The sequence below is a fragment of the Sorex fumeus genome, unplaced genomic scaffold (assembly GCF_029834395.1).
Source record: "Sorex fumeus unplaced genomic scaffold, SorFum_2.1 ptg000081l, whole genome shotgun sequence".
Classification (NCBI taxonomy): domain Eukaryota; kingdom Metazoa; phylum Chordata; class Mammalia; order Eulipotyphla; family Soricidae; genus Sorex; species Sorex fumeus.
In genome coordinates, this window is record NW_026606138.1 from 17389990 (window position 1) to 17407287 (window position 17298).

Below are 17298 nucleotides of genomic sequence, written 5' to 3' on the forward strand. Positions count from 1 at the left end.
TCATAACAATATCCAAGTATAAAGTAAATTGTAATGTAATATACTTTAACAAAATAAAGATATTTGTAAAAAAAGAAGAACAGGACTATCTTTCATATTCAGATTACCTTTTACTGTCATGTAATCATTTCAACTGAGTGCAAAAGGCTACAATAAATGAATTTTCTGATTATAAAAAGTCACTGTCACCGTCCTCCCATTGTTCATCGACTTGCTCAAGCAGGCTCAGTAACATTGTGAGACTTGCTACTGTTTTTGACATATCTAATACGTCACGAGTAGCTTGCCAGGCTTTGCCGTGCAGGCGAGATACTCTCGGTAGCTTGCCGGGCTCTCCAAGAGGGGTGGAGGAATCGAACTCGGGTCAGCTGTGTCGACCACATGCAAGGCAAACGCCCTACCTGCTGTGCTATCGCTCCAGCCCATTGTGAAACACTTTATGAAAATAAAACATATAAAAATTGCTGGAGAAGCAGCCCCAAGCACCCAGGGTATAAGATTCCAGCAACAGAACGTTTGGTGAAGGGTCCTAAGTGTGGTTCTGAGGGTGAAGGGGGAGGCTGCACTCAGGTCCACAACCATCCACCACACACCAGAGCACCTGATCACCTGGCCCTAAATAGAGAGTTTCAAAACTGAAGAAGTCTGCATTCTCTCATGAAACTGTTACCCTTCCCCACTCCCTCTAAACTATTTTCCTTCACGATCCATTTCCTCCTGAAATCATTCTTTTGTGGGAATAGGCAAAAACAAAAACAAATAAACAAAGAAACAAACAAACAACAACAACAAAAAAAAACAACGGGAAATCTGAGCAGAGCTCACGGGACTTCCTTTCCTGCAAAGAGCAGTTCCTCTCTCCTGACCCAGCTCACGCACCCTGGAAAATTTGGAAAAGGCTGGGATGCAGACGCACTTTGTGAGATCCAGTGACGACTGTCCTGAGGGGCTGCTGGGACCCTGGGCTCCATGCGCGCAATGCTTCCGGCAGACTTTGACAGCCCTGCCCCACCCAGTCACTGTCAGAGATGAGACCCCGAGCAGGAGGGGGTCGCTCTCTCTGGGCTGTCACTGCGCCCCGGGATCCCCTTCTCCCACCTTCATCCGCTCCACACCCCGAAGTTCCACTCCCTCCCACTCCGAGTTCCCGGAGCCGGGTTCCTGGTCAGCCTCACAACGGGGCCCGTCCCCTCACCCACCCTCTGCTCTTCCCGAAACTGTGTCCAGACCCATCACAACGGGTCCCCGTCCCCTCACCCACCTTCCGCTTGTCCCGAACCTGTGTCCAGCGCCCGCGATCCTCCTCCACTGGAGCGAACTGACCGCATAGCAAGCATCCGAGAGCTGCCCCCGGAACTCCAGAAGCAGGAAGTGCTGGCGGAAATGGGGAGGAAGTTGGTTCTGGGCCTGCGCATGCAGAACCCGGAAGTGTCCCCAGAGAGTCCTGGGAAATGCAGTTCAGCACGGATTACTTTTTCCCACAGTTACCCGTGCCTTCTCCTCAGGGACTCAGAGAAGCTTGGGTAACTGTGCTTCAAGAACAGAGCCAACGATGTCTGACGTACCTTTTTGGGTTTTATTAAGACCACACGCAGCGGTATTCCTGGCTCTGCACTCTAGGATCACTCCTGACGGGCCTTGGGAGACCATAGGAACCGAACCCCGGTTGGCAGCATGAAGGCAGCTCCCTACCGACCTAAAATACATGATCTAATTGACTATTTTTCTTCCCTGCACACATTTAATGGAAATGACAGGACCGTGTCAGAATACTAGCTCATCTTACCTCTTTTCTTGGTGCCACTACTTAGGTACCAATGGCTTCCAACACTTTCAATTCTTCACTTGGTGACCCTCCCATTGCAACAAGACAGCTTGTTTTTATCCCAATTTTCTCAACCTTTCATGCCCAGAAGACTTATTTCATTCCAACTTTTAAAAAAAAATTTTATTAGTGAAACACCATGAGGTACAGTTGTAGACTTACAAATTTTTGTGCTTGGATTTCAATTATACAATGACCAAATACCCATCCCTCCACCAGTGCCCATTTTCCACCACCACGGGTCCCAGTATCCCTCCCACCCCCCACCCCCATCCCTCCCATCCTACCCTGCCTCTGTGGCAGGGCATTCCCTTTTGTTCTCTCTCTTCTTTTGAGTGTTGTGGTTTGCAAAAGAGGCATTGAGTGGCAATCATGTTTGGTCTATAGTTTACTTTCAGCATGCTTCTCCCATCCTCAGAGGATCCTCCCAACACCCTTTATTTGGTGCTCCCTTCTCTATCTGAGCTCCCTTTTCCCCTAGCATGTGTGGCTGACCTCCAAGCCACATTCCAACTTTTAATACATGTTTTGTTTCAGAATGATTTAATTGCTATTAAAATATTTTTGGTTCTAGAGATTTCAGGAGAAAAGGTACTTGCCTTGCTTACAGCTACCCCCAGTATTATATAGTAGTAAATTATATATTAGTATAAATTATATAGTAGTAAATAATACCACATGTGGCCCCAAACAATGATGAAAGTGTCCCTTGAACACCACTGGGTGCGGGTATCTCCCCAAAACTCTTTTTTTAAAAAATTTCTGATGTATACTTAATTATGATTCGTTTTATTTGTGAGAACACCCACAGTCCTCTTTTTGGTGGATGGGGCACACTTTGTGGTATTCAGGATTTACTACTGGCTCTGTGCTTAGGGATCAGTCCCAGCAGGACTGACCATATCTTATGAAGCAGGATCAAATACAGGTTGGCTACATGAAAGAAATGTGCTCTACCCACTGTACTGTCATTCCACCTCCCACATTTCTTTTTAAACAAGATCTTTCATTTTGACATATTGGGATAATTCCCCTAAAAAATCATAAGATATGGTCTCATTGAAACATTCTTACTGATGTCAAATTTTACTGGCTGTCTTCTGAATTTAACTGTTCATTTCAAATGTTTTGAATCTCTCTGGAAAGGAGGAAGTTTAGTGAACTATAACACAATGAGTTTTGCCTTATTTGTTTTATCTATATCATTTAAAGTTGAATACTTAATCTTTTTAAAATAACCATCTTCTGGGACACATACCTTATGGTATGTGGCCCATGAGCTTTTTAAATTTTCTCATGATAGAGAAGAAGGCATATGCCCACAATGTGCTCTATAAAAGTGCTCTTGACACCCCTGATTGGGCCAATACCTTTGGGTGCCTTGCCTAGCTTCAGTCCACCAGTCCATGGGACCAATGTGAATAAAACTTCTTGTTCTCCTGCCAAAAGATTTAGTTTCAGTGTAACTTGATTAAGTGATCTTCAGTTGCAACAATGACAACATTTATTCATTTATTTTCCTGATAGTTCAAGTAACATGGGTACAATAGTGTGAAGGCTTATGGTATTTATACACAAGGTTACTGCACCTCTTCTCCTTCAAAGTGCTCATGATACTACCCCCACTGTCCTTAGGTTATCTCTGATCCAGTCTTTATTCCCTTTCCACCTTTCCACAACAATGTGAGTGAAAATTACAAATATTTAAGCCCAGGAAAGTGACTCAGTTCTAGAGAGAATTCTTTGAATGTGCAGGATCTGAGTTTGATTCCCAACACTTAAAAAATCTTGAATTAAAGAAAGGAAAGAAGGTTTTACTTGCTTGTCACACAGACTGGATAGTGAAGTGGTCTCATCTATGCTAAAATAATTAAATAATTCATTTTTGTTTTAGGTTTGGGGCCACACCTAGAAATGCTAAGGAGCTTACTCCTATTTCTGCACTCAGGAAACACTTCCAGTGGTATACAGGAGACGATATGGTATGCTGAGGATCAAACCTGGGTTGACAACATTCAAAGCAAGCATCCTATCCCCTGTACAATATTTGCAACCCAGAATTAATCATTCTTAATTTTAATTTTTTATCTGTTTGGGGGCTTCACTAAGCCTTGCTCAGGGGTTATTCTTGCTTTGTGCTTAGGGATCACTCCTGACAATGCACAGGTGTCAAGTATCAGCCATGTGCAATGCAAGTGTCTTACCTGCTGTACTACTTCTCTCGTCCCACCATTATTAATTTTTTTAAAAGAAACTTTAAACTGTCACTGTCCTCCCGTTGTTCATCGATTTTCTCGAGCAGGCCCAGTAACGTCTCCATTGTGAGACTTTGCTGTTACTGTGTTTGGCATATTGAATACACCATGGGGAGCAAAGCCAAGCAGGCTAGATACTCTCGGTAGCTTGCCGGACTCTCTGAGAGGGGCGGAGGAATCGAACTCAGGTTGGCCATGTTGGCTGCGTGCAAGGCAAATGCCCAACCTGCTGTGCTTAAAAAATTTTACTTACACATTGGGCCCACTCACAGTGATGCTCAGGACAGTGCTTGGCAGACCCTATGGGATGCCAGGCATCGAACCCAGGTCAGCTGTGTGCAAGGCAAGCACACTCCTCACTATACTATCTCTCCAGCCCCTCCCAGAGATCCTTTAAATGCTTACTTTAGAAAATACAACACTACAGCTCATGTTCTAGTTTGCTCCAATTATTTCACAGGAATGGGCAGATCAACACTGAGTGATGCTCAGGGCTTACTGACTTTATGCTCTAGGATTATTCCTGGTTTTGTGCCCAAGGGACCCTATGTAGTGCCAGAGATGGAATCAAGATCAGACACATGCAAGGCAAGCACCTCCATTGCTGATCAATCTCTCCAACTCCCATTTTAAACTTTTTAAAACTCATTTTCTGTTGTTGAGTAGATAATAACATTGTAATTTTACATGGATAGACCTTACATTGTGGTGGTCTATTGCCACTAAAAGTCTCAACAGCATTTACAGTCAGTCAATCTTCATTTGCAAATAAAGATAACATGAAAACATATTCTGTGCTGAAGAGACAGTACAGAAGGTAGGGTACGTGCCCAAAGTGTACAGCATCCCTTATGGTCCCAAATACTACCAGGTGTGATCCCTTGAGCATAGAGACAAGACTAAACCCTGAGCACAGCTGGATGTGGCTCCAAAACAAATCCCCCTGCCCCAATGAAGACTATTGAAGGGGCATAACTCCTTAATAAGAGAGTTACAAAAACATTAAGGAAACTGAAAATCTTTGAACATATTACAGCTCTGTTCATATCTCTGTACAGAGGGGACCAGCTCAAGAATAGCTTCTTGCAGTCCAAGATTACTCCTGGATGTTCCCAGACACCCTTTAAGTGCTCACTGAAGAAAGCTCAACACTCCAGCTTAATTTCTTGTTTGCTCCAGCCAGCTCACATAAAAAGGCAGATTGAGCTCTGGTCCCATTTGAGAGCAGCTACAGAGCTTCATTGACAGTGGAGTGACACCCTGATTAACTAATCAGCCTGATAATACATTGAGTATACTTAAGCTAACAGATGCCCTCACTTAGCCTCGCCCATCTTAAACACACAAAATATTTATGTTAGCCCACAGTTGGGCCAAAGCATTGACAGAATCATGAATCACGAATCACGACCATCCTGTTATTCGTCGATTGCCTCGAGCAGGCCCCAGTAACGTCTCCTTTGTCCTAGCCCTGAGATTTTTTAAAAAAGCGCCATATTCAAGGCTCTTTCAGAGTTAGGAGAATGAGACCATCATTGACAGAAATTCCATTTTATAAGAAATATGTTGGGCATCTTATTGAATTTATGAAATACTGTATTGAACTTGAAAAGACAGAAAACAGAAGGGTTGTGACATTTTTTTTTCCAGTATACATGTGCAGTGGGTCTGGAGAACACTGCAGCACTTATTCAAATTAAATGACAAATGCTGGGAAGCTCAACAATTGGTTCGCCACTTTCTCATGGGATGACACTGGGTAAGAGGTCATAGAAGGTCACTAATCCTCCCAGTAGTGTATCTAACTGAACAATGACCATCACGACTGTTACACGTACTGATGAGAGAGTTTATTTCACTTTAGTGAAGCAAGATAGTTTGTTTTACTGGGGACACACCCAGTGTTGTTCAGGATTTACTCCTGGCTCTGCGCATAGTGATCATCCTTGGCAGTGCTTGAGGGACCACATGGGATTAACCTGTGTCCGCGGCATGCAAGACAAACCTCCTACCCACTGTACTATCATCCAGGCCCCCAACAAGATAGTTTTTGTTTGTAATTAAGTTTGCTTAGAAAAATGCAAAGAGAGAGACAGACAGAAAGTACAAACTCAAGCAAGAGCAGGTCATGAGAGAGCTGAAACTGCACATCACTAACCTGGGAAAGAGAAAAATTTATAGTGTGGAGGTTCTGGGAAATTATCACTAAGTAACCCCAAGGGGAATCCTGACAGAGGCTTTAAAATTAAAAAGTAAATAAATAAAATTTGTTTTGCACTAAAAAAAAATTATTTGTGTTCACACTCTCCAGTTCTTCGCTCAATTGCGGTGTTTTGTATCCTCCTTCCCCTCCACTCCTTCTCTCTCTCTCTCTCTCTCTCTCTCTCTCTCTCTCTCTCTCTCTCTCTCTTCTCTCCTTTCTCTCCCTCTCGGCCGCTTCTCTCTTTTTGTTTTCTCACGCTCTGGATCTGCGGTACTCCTCTCTGCTCTCTCCACACTCCCCACCCCGTACTTCCCATTTCTCCCTTCAGCTGGTGTCAGGACTGCCTGCGCTTTCCACCCACCCGATGTTGTGCCTGTAGTCTATGGTCACTTTAGGTATTTCTGCGCATAGTGACCACATCCCTCTTTAAACATATCATGAAAAATAAAATTAAATTAAAAAATAAAAATACCCTGACTCTTTGGGCCATGGCAAAAGAGTTAGCCATGGCAAACTTTCTGACCAGGTATACAGCTATTCAGAGGGCCTAGGAGAAATGCTGTATAGAGAGCAGTTTGACTTCAACGCTGAGTCACCTTGGGAAACTAGCTGATTACGGGGGGAAGTGGGGGTCCATCTCCTAACTTATTCATTTTATTGCATATTCTAAGGAGCCAGACATAAGGCTTGGTAGCCGGTCTCTTGTTTTTCCTGGTTTATGACTTTTGGCTTTGTGGAATACTGGCTGAGATGAAAGGAAGATTTATTGACGATGCAAACTCCCCCGTTGGCCTGTTGGATGAAGGAAAAAACCTTGGAAATGTTATTGATAACTATGTTTATGAACATACCCCGGCAGGAAAGAATGCTTGTTTGTGTGGGAGATCTAGGGAAGATTGTGAAGACAGTCAGTGGCTCAAGCCATTCTACACAATGAAGTGCAACTATATTCCAGCTGTGCTTGAGATTTTGGCAGCTCTTGGCACTGGGTTGGCTTGTTCCAGTAAAACTGAAGTGGCTTTAGTGCAAGATTTGGGTGTATCTCCAGAAAACATAATTTATGTAAGTCCCTGCAAACAAGTTTCTCAGATTAAGTATGCAACAAAAGTTGGAGTGAATATCATGACACATGACAATGAAGTTGAATAGAAGAAAATTTTATGAAATCACGCAAATGCCAAGGTCTTACTACATACTGCAACAGAAGATACTATTGGAGGTGAAGAGGATAACCTGAAGTTTTCCACTACCCTGAAGAACTGTAGGCATCTCTTGGTATGTGATAAGGAACCTGATGTTCAAATTATTGGGGTTAAGTTTCATGTTTCAAGTTTTTGCAAAGAATCCCAAGTGTATGTACATGCAGTATCTTATGTCCAATGTGTTTGACATGCCTGGAGGATTTGGTTTTACAATGAACATGTTAGACATTGGCGGAGGTTTCGTAGGAACTGAATATCAGCTGAAAAAGGTAAATCACTGTTGTATAACATTGTTTTGTCCTTTCTTCTCTGCTGCAAGGAACTTAGGTTAACCAAGTAACATCCATAACAGTGCTCCAGAGGCACTCCCATTCCTCTGTGTTTATCTTTAACTTCTCCTTTGTGCTCTGCTTCCCCTGATAATCACTTATTCCCCAAATCAGACCCTGTCACTTGTAAAGTAAGATTCTTCTGGATTTTGTGTATGCAAGTGAAATAATGCTTTTCTCTTTCCTTTATGTCCTTTGCATAGTTTACTTTAGAGTAACGTCCTTTTTGTATAGACATAGGAAGACAGTTAATGCTATGCTATTGTAACTTGGGAGTTAATTGACTCTGAATAATATTTGCTCCTTGGCATCTGTCATATTTACTTTGACTTAAGCCTTAGTTGCCCTTAGTTCCTAACACCCCAAAAGGAGGGTCTCAACAAAGGACTTGGATGGTTCCTGAGCAAGCTGTAAGCTACCCAGGAATCGAAAAGGGACAGGCCAAGCACCATAATGCTTATAAGTTTAGAGCATGGTCAGGGCAAACACTGTCATCACCTAAAAAGAAGTAACTGGATAAGGACACTGCTGGGTTAAGAAGGACATGGCCTGAGAACAGTTGTCTGGGATATATAATGAGATCTCCTCAGGAGAGCCACTCTTCAATATATCTCTTATACTCTGTCCATACAAAGTGACTAGAAATATTATTAAGAAGTAAATTTAAGATGACCGTTTAAATGGAACTGGACAAAGGAAAGGGGAATGTAATACACTTTATATTGAATTTAACCCTTGGACAGATCTCCTTACAGGATGAGATTTTGTCCTAGAAGCAGTTTCCCTGAGGGAAGGGCTTTGCATCTGCTGATTGTGCTAAAACACCTATGTGTATTTGCTACCCCGAGTCTGTGGGATTGGCTGAATAATGAATAAGTGCGAGACTAGAATGATAAGGCAGGTTGAGACTGAAATGAGGAGCAGTGTGAGACTGGAATGAAGGGCAATGTAAGACTGGAATGTGCACATTGGGAAACTAGAATAGGACACAGAAATAGATTGGAATAAACAGCGACTGATCACCAACCAGCCTAGTGCCCATACCTTCCTTCATGTGCCTATCACCGTTGGTCAGCCAGGGTGGGGAGGCAACTCTTGACTACTGAACGCACCCATTGAGCCCCCACACTTTTTGAACTCACAAGTCATGTCATCATCCCTTTGTTGGATATTTACTTTCCTGAAGGGTCTGGCATTAAGATAATTTCAGAACCTGGAAGCTACCAGATGTCTCTGCATTCACACGTGCAGTTAACATTCTTGCAAAGAAAGTTGTTGAAAACTACAAATTTTCCTCTAATGTAGAAAAAACTGAAAGTGATGAACCAGCCTTCATGTATTATAGGAATGATGGTTTTTATGGTTCATTTGCAGGTAAACTGTCTGAGGTCTTAAGTACCATTCTAGAGATTCACAAGAAATATGACAACAGGGGCAGTGTGCCCAGCCAGCAGACCAAGGGAACTGCAAGACCCCCTCTAGGCTAAGGTGACCTCAAGCACATAGGCCAGAGGGGATCCCAGCAAATTTTAGGACTGCACCAGAAGCAGGATTTAATCCTGCACAGGCACCAATGCGGCCAACTCCACCACAGGTACAGCAGCAGAGGGGGAGAATGACCTCTGGGGTGAGGGCCACTCACGCGGCTGCATTTATTTTCTTTTTTCCCAGAGCTCTGAACTCACATCTCAATCGCCATTACATAATTCTGAGGAGGACAACCAGGCTACCCCAAACACATTAGGCCAATAGTCCACTAGCCTATTCCAATCTCACCAAAATAACTTGAACACAGAATCTGAACAAACCTAATATAAAAAAACACATCCCCTGAAGCTGCATAGAGGCCTCACATAAGTCACAGAAGAGCACCAAAGAGGAAGTTAGTATTCTAGAAGGGGGAAAAGGTGAACACTATTGACCAAACTCATCCAGAATCCTTTCTTGTGGCAAGAGGGGGAACACTGATAGTGAATTTGGAGGGGCCCACCTCCATACTACCACAGCAACATGAATAAACAGCGCAAATCCCCACCATGAGGAGTGGGTGAGGAAAAGAGACCAGAATCCTCAATAGGGAATACCCACAAGTACGATCTCTCTCATAAAGAATTCAGAGGTGAAATGTTGAGATATTCAATGAGCTCAAAGAAAAAGTAGAACAAGCATCCAATAAATTAAAGGAAGACAAGAAAGAAACAGTGTAAAGGACATCCAACAAAATAAAGGAAGAAATGACAGTAGAAGTAAGAAAGTTACAAACAGAAGTGTCACTAATAAAGGATTCAGTCGATGAAGTAAAAAACTCAGTGGGTGCCCTCAACAGTGGAATGACAACATCTGAAGACAGAATCAGTGAGCTTGAATATGAGCTGCAGAAAGCATATAGGGAACAACATAGAATAGGAAAAGACCTCAAAATAGCTCAAGGGCAAATCAGAGACCTAAAGAATGAATTCAAGAGGAACAAAATAAGAATCATCGGGACCACTACTGCAGCCAGGCGACATCATATGTTATTCTTAACCAGCAATAGAAAACAAATGGTCTACTGTTGCCTTTTCAGCAGATCTGAGTGTTGGGGTAAAATCTCAAATAATAATGGTGGGTCTGGTGTCAAAATATTGAATGTGATCAAAGTAGATAGAGAGTAATGTGGAAATCATCTGCCCTACAGGTAGGGGGAGGGTGTGGGATGGGGGTATACTGGGGTTTTTGATGGTGGAGAATGAGCACTGGTAAAGGTACGGGTGTTTCATTGTATGACCGAAACTTAAACCAGAAAGCTCTGTAACTGCTCTCATGGTGATTCAAAAAATAAAATTATAAAAAGCAGAAAAAAGTAAGGTGGAGTTCATGCAAAATTCAATCAGCTTATCAGTGGCTGAATAAATAGCATTACTCCTACATAAAAAAAAGAATCATCGGATTACCAGAAGGACAGAGAGGCAACCCAAATGAAGTAGCAACAATTAAAGATATCATTGCTGAAAAGCTCCCAGAACTGGAGAATGCAGGCATCCAGATCCAAGGAGACCAAAAGGTCTAAAAGAGACCCTAATTAAAAAAACTCCAAGACATATCATAATCAGAATGATGAATACCACAGATAAAGACCCAATATTGCAAGCAGCAAGGTCAAAGAATGAAATCACATACAAAGGAGCACCCCTTAGATTTACAGTGGACTTATCAGAGAAAACCGTCCAAGCCAGAAGACGATGGTGAGATATAGTGAATAAACTCAGTGAACCCCATTCCCCGTGCATGTGCCCCAGCCCAGCACACAGACGCCAACTCCTCCCAGCATCCCAGGGACCTACACCCTGCTCCCAGCCACTGCCCCTTCAGCGCCGCCTAACTTCCTCCATCAGGTGGGTGGACCCCTATAGTCGCTCCCCCATCTACTCATCCGGAATAGCTTCTAAACTTCTAACCATAAAAAAGAATTCAGTTTTTCTGCACCCCACATTTGAGGTACTAGTTATCCCAGGTCTCACACATACCTATCAATAAACCAAAACAACGCACAAAGAGAGCCTAATTGAAGGGGCCATAATATACAACCACCAGAGGAAAAAAACTCCAAAACACAAAGGTCACTATGGAAAAACAACACAAAAACTCACCAAGTCTGATGATTGAGGTTGCTAGCCCAGATGAATCAAACAGTAACAATGAACCCTATAACCTTTCGAATAAGGAATTTAAAATATAAGTTTTAAGGATGTATAAGGAGCTCAAAGAAGCAATGAAACACACTGCTGATAAAATACAAGAGGATATAAAAGTGGAGGTGAGGAAAATGCAAACAAAAAAAATACAAGCAGAAATGACAGGCCTACAAAAATTTCTAAGTAAAATGAAATACTCAGTGGAAAGTCTCAGCAACAGAGTAACAACTGCTGAGAATAGAATAACTGAGCTCCAAGATAAGGTGCAGAGACTCTCCAGACAACAGCAGAAAGTGAAAAAAATCCTCACAGTAAACCAACAAATGTCAAGAGAAAATCAGGATGAAGCCAAGAAGAATAACATAAAAATCATTGAAGTCCCAGAGGGACAAGGAAAAAACCCTGATGAAGAATTGTCAAAGGCACCATTGCTAAGACATTCCCAGAGCTGAAGATCACTTGTGATCAGATCCAGGAGGCCAGAAGGGTTCCAGCTAAAAGAAATCTAAAAAAAATACTCCAAGACACAACCTGATCAGAATGACGAAAACCACAGACAGAGATAAAATTCTGAAAAGAGCAACATCAAAGAAAGAAATTGCTTATAAAGGAGCATCCTTAAGATTCACAGCAGGGTTTGGAGCAATAGCAAAGTGGGTAGGATGTTTGCCTTGCATAATTCCCAGCATCCCAGGTCCCCTGAGCACCTCCAGGAGTTATTCCTGAGTGCATGAGCCAGGAGTAACTTCTGTGCATCGCCGGGTGTGACCCCCCCCAAAAGAAAGATTCACAGAAGACCTATCCGATGAAACCCTAAGGGCCCAAAGAGAGCGAACAAACTCAATGAAATAAATGGCTCACTTAGAATACTTTACCCAGCTAGACTCTCATTCATATCTGAAGAAGCAATAGCTTCACAAACAACGACTCAGGAACTTCATAGCCTCAAAACCATAGCTACAAGAGCAACTAAACTGGCTGCTTTAAGACAAGACAAGAAAAGCCTCCCAAATTAACTGAACTTTGGCAGAAAGATGTGACAAAACCCCATAGCAATAATCTCTCTCAAAGTCATTGGGTGCATTAACATTGATAATATTATAAGCGTTAATGCACAAATTAAAAGACACAGAGTGGCATGATGGTCTGAAAACTGAACCCTAAATTCTGTTGCCTGCAAGAAACACATCTGAACAGGCAGACAAAGCAAACACAGGCTCAAAGTGAAAGAATGGAAAACAATCCTACAAGCAAACAGCTCCCTCAAAAAAGAGGGAGTGGCCATACTAATATCAGACCACATAGACTTCAGACTGAAGAAGGTTACAAGAGACAGTGAAGGTCACTGTCTTAATGATCAAAGGATATGTACACCAGGAAGAACTCACTCTCCTAAATGTATATGCACCTAACGAGGAACTAGCAAAATATTTAAAACGACTCCTCATAGACTTAAAGAAAGACATTGACAGCAACACAATATTAGTTGGAGATTTCAACACCACTTTATCACCTCTCTATAGATCAACAAGACTCAAGCTAAGCAAGGATATACTTTACCTGAAGGAAGAATTGAAAGACAGAGGTCTAGTAGATATATATAGAACATTTCACCCCCCCAAAAAAAGCTGAATACATATTCTTCTCAAGTTCACATGGGACATTCTCCAATATAAACCACATACTGGGTCACAAAACACACCTCCATAAAATTAAGAGGATAGAAATTTTATCAAGGATCTTTTCAGACCATGATGCACTGGTGGTTGGAGTGATAGCACAGCGTTAGGGTGTTTGCCTTGCATGCAGCCAGTCCGGCCAAGCTGGGTTCGATTCCTCTACCCCTCTCGGAGAGCCCAGCAAGCTACCGAGAGTATCTTGCCAAACGGCAAAGCCTGGCAAGCTACTCATGACGTATTCAATATGTCAAACACAGTAACAACAAGTCTCAAAATGGAGATGTTACTGGGCCTGCTGGAGCAAATCGATGAACAACGGGAGGACAGATACATGCACTGAAAATCAAAGTAAATCACAACCAGAAACAGAAATTCAAACCAAATACCTGGAAATTAAACAGCTCACTACTGAATAATGAGTAGCTTAGAAAGGAAATTAAAGAAGAAATCAAAAGATTCTTGGAAATGAACAAGAATGAAGATATGAGTTACCAGAACTCAGAAAAAGCTGTGTTAAGAGGAAAGTTCATAGCTCTACAAGCATTCTTCAGGAAGGAAGATTGAGTCCACATAAGAAATTTAACCTCACAGCTTAAGATCTTGGAGAATGACCAACAAAAGGAGTCCAAACTAGACAAGAGGAAAGAAATAATAAAACTTAGAGCAGAAATTAATAACATGGAAACCCAAAAAAAACCAATCTGAAAGATCAGTGAAACCAAGAGCTGGTTCTTTGAGAAAATAAACAAAATTGATAAACCACTGGCTGGAGTGATAGCACAGTGGTAGGGCGTTTGCCTTGCACGCAGCCAACATGCCTACCCGAGTTCGATTCCTCCGCCCCTCTCGAAGAGCCCAGCAAGCTACCGAGAGTATCTTGCCCGCACGGCAGAGCCTGGAAAGCTACCCGTGATGTATTCGGTATGCCAAACACAGTAACAACAAGTCTCATGATGGAGACGTTACTGGACCCACTCGAGCAAATCGATGAACAATGGGAGGACAGTGACAGTGATAAACCACTAGCAAGATTCACACGGAATTAGAAAGAAAAACTCCTAACAAACAAAATCAGAAACAAAAAGGGAGACATCACAACAGAACCCAGAGAAATTCAAAGGATAATCAGAAATTACTTTGAAAAGCTTATGCTACAAGACTAGACAACCTTGAAGAGAAGGATAAATTCCTGGACTCCTGTAATCTCACAGAACTGACCCAAGAAGATTTGGAATACCTGAACAGACCTATCACTATCAAGAAAATCAAATTAGTAATCAAAAGTCTCCCAAAAAATAAAAGCCCTGATCCAGATGGATTAACTAGTGAATTCTTCCAAATCTTCAAAGAGGACCTACTCCCAATCTTCTTTAAGCTTTTCCAAGAAATTGAAAAAAACAGAAACACTTCCAAACAGTTCAAAATATCACCCTCATAACAAAAGAAGTTACACCACAAAAAAAGAGAATTACAGACCAATATCCCTGAATGAATACAGATGCAAAGATCCTCAACAAAATATTAGCAAATAGAATCCAATGACTCATCAAAAAGATCGTACACCATGACCATGTAGAATTCATCCCGAATATGCAAGGATGGTTTAATATTCGCAAATCAATTAACATAATACATGATATCAATAAAAGGAAAGATAAAAACCATATAATTATATCAATAGATACAGAGAAGTCATTTGATGATATCCAGCACCCATTTATGATAAAAACTCTCAGAAAAATGGGAGTCGAAGGAACCTTCCTCAATATAGTCAAAGCCATCTACCACAAGCCCACAGCAAGCATTATTCTCAATAGGGAAAAGCTAAGAGCCTTCCCTCTAAGATCGGGTACCAGAAAAGGTTGCCCACTCTCACCACTTATATTCAATATAGTACTGGAATACTTGGCATAGCACTTAGGCAAGAAAAGGGTATCAAAGACATCCAGATAGGAAAGGAAGAAGTCAAGCTATCACTATTCGCAGATGACTTGATACTATACTTAAAGAACCCTAAAGGCTCTACAGAAAAGCTCCTAAAAATGATAATTTTTATAGCATTGAAACAGTAATCAAATGTTTTTCCAAAAACAAAAGTCCAGGTTCAGATGGATTCACTAGCAAATTCTTCCAAATATTTAGAGAGGAACTATTGCCAGTCCTTTTTTAAGCTTTTCCAGTAAATTTAAGAAACACTCCCAGTTTCTATGAGGCACATATCACCCTCATACCAAAAGCAGACAGAGAAGCAATCAAAAAAGAAAATTACAGGCAGATATCCCTCATGAACACAGATTAAAAGATCCTCAACAAAATATTAGCAAAATGAATCCAACGACTCATCAAAAAATCATATACCATGACCTAGTGGGATTTATCCCAAGGATGCAAGGATGGTTTAACATTCTCAAGTCAATCAATATAATTCATCGCATCAATAAAAGAAAAAATAAATACCATGTGATTATATCAATAGATGCAGACAAAGAATTTGACAAGATCCATCACTTGTTTATGATGAAAACACAACAAAATGGGAATTGAAGGAAATTTCCTCAATATAGTCAAAATCCATCAACCACAAGCCCATGGCAAGCATGATTCTCAATAGGGAAAAACTAAAAGCCTTCCCTCTAAGATCAGGGACAAGACAAGGATACCCACTCTCACCACTTCTATTCAATATAGTACTGAAGGTACTTGCCATTAACAATTAGGCAAGATAAAGATCAAGGGCATCTGGTTAGGTAAGGAAAAAGTAAAGCTCTCACTATTTACAGATGACATGATACTTAGAAAACCCTGAAGTCTCTACTAAGAAGCTCCTAGAAACAATAGATTTGTATAGTAAAGTGGTAGGTTACAAAATCAATATCCAAAAGTCCATGGACTTCCTACATGCAAATAATAAAATTGAAGAAAGTAATATTTAAAAATAATCCCGTTCAGAGGCTGGAGCGATAGCACAATGGGTAGGGTGTTTACCTTGCACGCAGCCAACCCAGGTTCGATTCCCAGCATCCCATATGGTCTCCTGAGCACCGCCAGGAGTAATTCCTGAGTGCAGAGTCAGAAATAACCCCATGTGCATCACCAGGTGTGATCCAAAAAGGAAAACAAATCCCGTTCAGAATCATCCCTCAGAAAATCAAGTACCTTGGAGTCAGCTTGACTAAGGAGGTAAAGGATCTGTACAAAGAACACTATAAAACGCCGCTTTACGAAATAAAAGAAGATATAAGGAAATTCTCTGCTCAAGGATTAGGAGATTTAACATTGTCAACATGGCAATGCTTCCCAAAGCATTATACAGATTTAATGCTGTCCCTATAAGGATACCCATGATATTTTTCAAATAAATTGATCAAACACTCCTGATATTCATATGGAACAATAAACTTCCATGAATAGTTAAATAAATTATTGGAAAAAAGAAGATGGGAGACATCATCTTCCTCAACTTCAAACAGTAGTATAGAGCAGTAATCATTAAAACAGCATGGTATTGGAATAAGGACAGACCTGCAGACCAATGAAAGAGCGTTGAATATCCTGACATACACCCTCAAATATATGATCATTTAATCTTAGATAAAAGAGAAAGAAATATGGAATGGAGCAAGGAAAGTCTTTTTAACAAGTGGTGCTGGAAAAACTGGACAGCTACATGCAAAAAATATGGACTCAGGCCTCTATCTAACGTCATATACAAAAGTCATACCAAAATGGATTAAAGACCTCAACATCAGAACTGAATCCATAAGGTAGAAAATAAAGGCAAAACCCTTCATGTTATTGAAGCTAAAGGGTATCTTCAAAGATGAAACCCTACATACCAAGCAAGTGGAAGCAAAGATACACAAATGGGACTACATTAAACTTAAAATCTTCTGCACCTCAAAAGAAACAGTGACCAAAATATAGACAGCCTATGGAATGGGAAAGGTTGTCCACTGAATACTCTTGTGATAAGGGGTTGGTATCAAAGATTTACAAGGCACTTGTTGAATTCTTACATCCAATCCCATCAAAAACTGGGCTAAGCAATGACCTGTACAAACCTTTCAGTAAGAAAATTTCTCATGGAAGAGATTCGAATGGCCACAGGGAACATGAAAAAATGCTCTTGTC

General features: G+C 41.3%; 1 pseudogene; it reads left to right on the plus strand.

Annotated features, from left to right (window-relative positions):
- Window positions 1-7033: 7033 nt before the first annotated feature.
- LOC130038901 (antizyme inhibitor 1-like) lies at window positions 7034-9301 on the plus strand (annotated as a pseudogene).
- The last annotated feature ends 7997 nt before the right edge of the window (window positions 9302-17298 follow it).